The following is a 7,055-nucleotide window of genomic DNA, read 5'->3' on the forward strand; positions in this document are numbered from 1 at the left end:
TTCTGTCTCCCCCAGACTTTCTCTTCTTCCCAAACAGGCTGAAACTCCTTTCTTCCTAATATTCCCACTAAATTATTCGGGAGAGAATTTCATATTATCTATTATAATAAAAGGGTGTGGGTCTGAGAGTGAAAATTAATTTTGGGGGTGGAGGGTGAACTGATAATACAGATTCAATGCAGGGAAAAGAGACTGGTTAGGCTCAGTTAATTATTAGCAGAGGCTATCCAATTACAGTGTGGATGTTGGAGAGGGAATACAGCTCCCCCTTCATGGTGTAGCAATAGACTGATACTGCAGCGACCCACTCATTCAGCATTTTTCCAGATCTGATAACACCCTGGAATTAAAAAAATTCTCTATCTATGCAAGTATATTATCCCTGAACACATCTCCTGCACATTCATGCAGAACATTACATTACCGTCCATGGCACCCCCATGGCAGATCTTGATCCGCTTCGACGGCTCAACCCTTTACTTTCTGTTTGTTCCACTTTGACCTGTGATATTATCGGGACGGAAAAGCTAGATGGGTTTGTTCAGCCTGGTCAAGACTTGGGTGAGACACATCCAGAGAGCCATGGTGCCGGGGTGGTATTTAGGGAAAGACAACGAGAAGGAGAGCAGACAGCAATGTTTCTGACAAGGGTTTGTGGTGCAGAGAGGAGAAGCAGCTCAGTTTTGACCTCTAACTCAATGTTGTGGCAAACAAAGCTGTTGCAATCTGTGGCTGTATAAATGGGGGAGTCATGAGTGGAAACAACCCTGCATCTTTATGATTGATACACTAATGCTTGGTCCTGTTCCAGCATCCACATTTTTAAAGGCTGTTAAAAATGGAAAGCGTGAAATAAAATGCCTTACAGTGAAAGTCTTCAGGAGCATAAACCTGTGATCTTACTGAAAAGAAGATAGAGAAACGGCTTGTTTACAGGCTATAAACACACTTAAATGGAAATGATAAGATCTTAAAGGGCTCTTTTATACAGGACAGCACAGCAGAAATCTGACAAATCCAAAGGAGAAAAAGTCATACCATCACTGTGCACAAACTGCAGCCATCAGAGCAAAGGGGTCATCAGCTTTTGACGTCTGCAAATCCAGCATGAAGGCCTTTAAGAAATGGATGCTTTAGTTGCAGACAGGTTATAGGCAGTTCAGGCAGAGCTGGTAGAAACGTGATAGACCGGGGTATGGAGGAAGGTGATGAGACGATCAGCCCTTCTGGTCTCAAATCTGGCTCCTGGGGAGGGAGTTGATGCTGAAGTGTATTCAGAAAAAAGCAACACAAAAGATGGAAAAAACCCTGGTGGCGCCAGTTTACAAAACCAAATCAAACAATGGGATCTTGGTATCTTGAGCAAGGAGTGATGAATGAGCAACACTTGCCTCAAAGTATCTGCAGGGTGTGAACACCAGAGGAGGGGGCATCTCCAGCGATTCCCTGTAAAACAGCCACTGTGGTGAACATGGGAACCCCAATGCTTGCAGAGTTTAATTGAGGGTATGCAGCAGGGAGCAGCCCTGAGGTCATAGGCATGTTGGGGAATGGCAAGGAGAGATGTGGCCAAAACCCATCACAGTAAGTAAAATGACTCCTGCTGATTTTAATGGGCTTTGAACCAGGCCTTAGACACCAAACTGGGTTCTTTCCATCTGCAGTTTCTCCTTATAATATATACAAACCCTACTCCCACACATATGCACACAAGCAGACATGTAAATACCAGATCCTCCCTTAGATCTTGCAGACACTTCAGCTACCAGGCATGCGAGATACAGACGCTCGCAGCCCTGGATGGCTGGATGCTGCCTTCCTTACCCAAAATACCTACCATGTCAACAACAGCTTTGATCTCCCCCTTTGCATAGCAAAGAGGACTCAGACCATTGTCTTCTCTCGCCAGACAGAGGAAAATTAGCCGTCTCCTGCCACTGCGGAAAATTAGCCGTCTCCTGCCATTCCCTCTCTCTCCTCTGAAGTTTCAGTTCTTTCCCAAAATGCTGAGATGGCCAGAAAGCCTGGTGGCAGGCAGAAAACCTGGCTCGGTGATCTGAGATAGGGAGACGGACATGCAGGAATTTTGCCCAACAGGCTGGTGATTTTGTAGGGTTAGGGAAGGTGAGGTTTTGAGCTGTCATTTGGTGGACACAGCCCTGAGCTCTGTGGGTGGACTGGGGAGGAGCAGGGCAGAAGAAGCTGGGGAGAAGGAGCTGTGTCTCTGTACAGCCATGCATCATGCAAGGCAGTTCTTATCAGATATTAAAACCCCTTGCTTCCTTCTTCCCAGAGTATCTGGAGCTGGGAATGGTTTTCCTTCCACTTTTTGGGAAGCATTCCTGCCCCCAGTAGTTTCACACCAGGAGTTAGGGACAGTGGGACAGTTTATCTGGCTAGAGCATGGCCTGGGGTTGTATTTGCAAAAGAATGCAAAGTTGTTGCTGTGTTTCTTGTATATAATGACCAGAGATCTTATAAGGAAGCTTGTCCAGCACTCTGGGCCAGCAGGTCCAGTAGGTATTTTGGGGATTATACTTCTTCAAAGGCAAAATGAAGTCAAAACAGTGAGTGAACAAGCAATCTTTCTTGCAGACAGGAAGAATATGTGTCCTGCTGCATACCAGAGACGAAACATTTTTTCCCACCTCTTTCAGGAAAGGACAGCAGGATTGGAGCCATCTGACAAAATGTAGGCTTTGGCAATGGGTAGGTGTCTCCATCCAAGCATGTCATCAAAATCCTGGGGTGACTGAGTCAATACAGCCCTTGGAGATCAGGTTCTCTGGTTCTAATTACACTGCAAGTTCCCATTTGTACTGAGAGGCCCACCACTGACAGAGGCACCTCCACTGTAGGCACACAATGTTAGGTGGAGAGGATCCCATCCCCAGGGTCCTGTCTTTTCCTTGAAGAACACATTTTACCTTAAAGCTGTGGAGCACAGAGAGCAAATGCTCCACAGCCCACTGCACTAAGGCATAGGCTAACCTTGACTCAAAAGCTGCGTGGTCTCGTTTCCTAACTCCTTGGACACCTCTACTGGATGAAAAGCTGCTGTTCCCAAACCTCCACACATATTTGCTCTTCTCTGGACTACATATTGTGAAGAACAGCATTTGCTCCCCCTCTCTATTGCTGCCACATGGAAGAAGCATCTCTCCCTCCCTATACATATCTGAACTGCGGTAGACCATCCTGTTCAGACTCATCGGAGCTCTCATGCAGATGAGTGAATGACAATAAAATTCACCCCTGCACTTATCTTGGAATCACCTAACAAATCCCTCCAAGCGACCATACCTCTAAGACTTACCAGTTGTTAGGACAAGAGCTGATGTGCAAGTCAGTGCTGGGACAGGATACCTGGTTGCTGCCACTGGAGACACAGTTGTTCTGTTTTAGGACGTTGCAGATCACAGGAAGGGAAAGTTTCCTTGCACAGTTCACTGCCTCCCACAGTCACACCTCATGTCTAATTTCATCTCCAGGGAACAAGCTCTTGGGCGTCCTGCCCAGAAACCTGTGTTGTTGCAGCAACGAATTCAGATTTTCTGCTCCAGAAGAATCAGGTAGGGAATATCAGATCATAGCACACATTTTCCAAGTAGATTTCTGCTGGAGACCTCCTGGGATGGTGTGGCTCGTCAGAGAAAACAGGAAAACTATTAGCAGCTTATTTCCAAAAGAGTAGCTGGGTGTAGATATTGGGCTTTGTGCAGGTTGAATGGAGCTGTGAGGTTACAAATCTAGGAAACTACAAAGCCTGTTGTGGGCCCCCAGATGAGGACCCATCTCATAGAGTTTGTTGGATCCAAAGGGGCTGATGCAATTTGGGAAGTAGTTTGTCACAGCCTATGCAAAATGTCTGGCTGGAAGCTTGGATTCAGTGAAGGAACTTGTTCGAGCTGTAGGAGCTGATTCCCCTCTGGAGAGGTGGGAGCTTAAGCACGTAATGTTGCAGGATGCTAACCTATAGCATCAGTGAGAGGCTCAGGGTATGCTTAAGAAGTCAGGCTTTTAATATGTTGTTAAGTTCCCGTACAAGGTGTCTGTAAAATGATGGATTTAAGACATTTTAATTGGTTGATTTACCCCCTGCTTTTTCTTTACTGTATTGCTGAGTCCATGGCCAAGTATTCACATACAGTGACAGTGGTCTGACACACTGCGTTGCTAGCCAGGAGTTTTTGAGAAGTGTGACTCACTCTTCTTGGTCTAAGACTGTAGCTATGGCTTGATTTATCTGCCTTGTGGTCTCAAACCTTTATGGTTCACTCAAAAAATTTGCAAACACGAGCGTGGGAAACTCTTTTTTCCTAAACCAGGAGCTGAGATCCTCAATATTTACATGAAGGCAAGAAGGGTGCTGTAAGAAATTCATTATAGTATTATGAGATTCATCAGATTATGGGAACTGACCATAATGCAAATTACTCACCAGAGTTGCTGTAGGCTGCCAAAACTACTAACAAGTACCATGTGCCGTGAATGGCCCCAGACTGAAAGCACATGCTGCTTAGGGCACTAATGACCTGCAGGAAATACAAAAACCATGTACAGTAGAAGTAAACCTGGTCATTAACCAACGTCATTCAAGTGTTACCAAGTCATTAACCAACGTCATTGCCCATTTCCAGCTTCTCTTCCCTCCGGTTTTGTGTAGAAACTCCTGCCTGTGGGCTCTATTCACATCGCCTGGTGAGAAAGGTTAAAGGGTAAGCCGTGACAGATAGCTATGGAAACTCCTGGTTTGCATCTAGATGGCTGAAGTTCAGTCCCTGCAGAAAACCCAACCAGTCTGGACCAGACCCAAATCGTGCATCTTGCATGTGTCTTTCTCACTCATTTTCATGAAGAATTATTCTGGTGTTTCATGGCTGGTTAAGCGACAAGTATGGTGACCCAGACTGCCCAGAGGGAGACTCCCATGCTGTTCAGGACAGTCCTGAGCAGGAGAAGGGAAGGACTGACGGGGGATCAGAAGTTACTGGGCTCTGTGAGGCACATTCCCGGTACATATCCATCCTCTCCTCCGCCTCCACCCACCCTGGCACCCTGGTCCTGGCAGTTCCTCTCTCCGCAGCCCATCTGGGGCACATGAGGAACTGCTCAACACTCCCTTTTCTGTAATTTGTGGGAAGATGGTGTCTGCCTGGTGGCCTGCGGGGCCTGCTGGAGCACTGCAGCTATTTCTGGCACAGGCTCTTCCTTCCCCTGCATCTAGAGATCCTGCTGCCGCAGTCCCAGCTCTAGAGCAAACCCTCTGTGGCCACGCTGCACTGCTACAAAACCTCCAAACCCACATCAGCTCAGCTTTTCAGCTCTCCGATGCCTCAACAACCCATGGGAAAGAGCCAGAGCGAGGAGGGCTGGTTTAAAATCCAGGCAGTTATGCTAGCATAGGGTTTCTAATTGAAATGAGAGCTGACTGGGAGCTCAACATGAGGAAATAACGCGCCAGATACCTCTAACAGAAACAGGGAAGAGAAAAATAGAAAAATTTCTTTTTTTTCTGAAAAGATGCTTTTCTTTTGTTATTGTTGGCAACCCTATGGGAAGGTTCATCCCTCTGTTTCTTGTCCTGTTTTGTGTCAGCACCTCCCTACCCATGTGTTTTTTAGCTGACTGCAACAAGGAGTACAGCTTTCTCAAGGAGGATTCTCTGGGAGGACATAGGTTGGCACCAGATTCACCTTTTCCCTCTGCATTTTGGCTTTTGGGTTTCAATAACGCCTGAAGTTATTCATCAAGACAGGAGGCCCACGAGGAAATTCAAAGAAAGAAATTGAGCTTTGATGCCCTGAACTGGACTATTCACCTCCTAGCTATTATGTAGATAGGCCTCAGTGACAGAAATGAAAATGAGTAAAGTAACTGGAATAAAATTCACTGGCAGGGGAAAATGCATGACATAAATCTGGGAAAAGTAAAAATTTCAAACAAAAAATCAGCCTGGCAGGCAGAATATTTTCTGATGTGGACTAGGCAGTTGGCAGATCTTGATGCCGCGTGCTAAGGGTGCTAAAGATCCCTTGTCTTTTCTTATTCTGCTTTTTCTTATTGTGCCCTGGATCAGCACAGCAAAAGACTGTAATGGTAACTGCAGCAGATGCAGAGGGTGCAGCCTTCTAACATCATTTTGGCTATCTCCTCTTCCAGCACTTCGCAGAGTTGCTTTTCAAAAGACAAATGTTCAAGACCTTCAGGAAAAATCATAGTATCCCAGAAAAACAGAGACGGAGGAAGCTCAGGAATCATCAGAAATCACTCCCTTTTGCAGTGCTGCAAGTTGCAATTCCTCTGGATTCACTGGTTTTCTCTGGAGCTTCTCCAGAGAATCATCGGCCAGGGAAACCAGAGTTCCCAGGGGACCAAGTGGGCTCTCAAATGGGGTCACACTACACCTCCAGTGAGGCTGCAGTCTCTTGGCTCCTCATGGAGATAAATTCCCCAACCCAGTGCCCACTCAGTTGCTCATGAGCAAGGGGATTTCCATTTCTCTCAGCCATGTCCTTTTCCTGCTTAGGAGCACACACAATTTAGCAGCCAGTTAGAGGCTGTCTTTCAGCCTAGATTTTATTACTGCATTTCTTTTTTCTTTCTCCCTCTCCCGCTTTGGCCTTTCTGGTAATTACTCACATTTGCTTAAGATTACCTTGAAAGGGACTTTAATGGGCCCAGCAGATCTTTTACAGGTTGCAGCAAGCATCACCTCATACTTCCCCTGAATCCCTAATGGATTGCTATTGATATCTGCAGGTTATCCTGTGCAAAATTACTGTGTAAAGTCCACAGTAGGGCCATCTGCCAGTATTTTTAAACCTAATTACCTAGGGATATGAAGCTTTGTGTTTACTCTTTCCCCTCTATTTGTTTCCCCTTCCCCCACTATGTCGCCAAAAGCTTTTGAACCCATAGTATGATTTCTACCATATTTTTCATGTAGTAAGAGATCTCCAAGATTTGAATTTTCTCACAGTTTTGTGAAAACTGGCAGCTGGATAGAGCAGAAAGATCCATGTTATTGCTACTCCCTGCTCCCTCCCCACAAG

Source organism: Gymnogyps californianus, chromosome Z, assembly GCF_018139145.2.
Source record: "Gymnogyps californianus isolate 813 chromosome Z, ASM1813914v2, whole genome shotgun sequence".
Taxonomy (NCBI): Eukaryota; Metazoa; Chordata; class Aves; order Accipitriformes; family Cathartidae; genus Gymnogyps; species Gymnogyps californianus.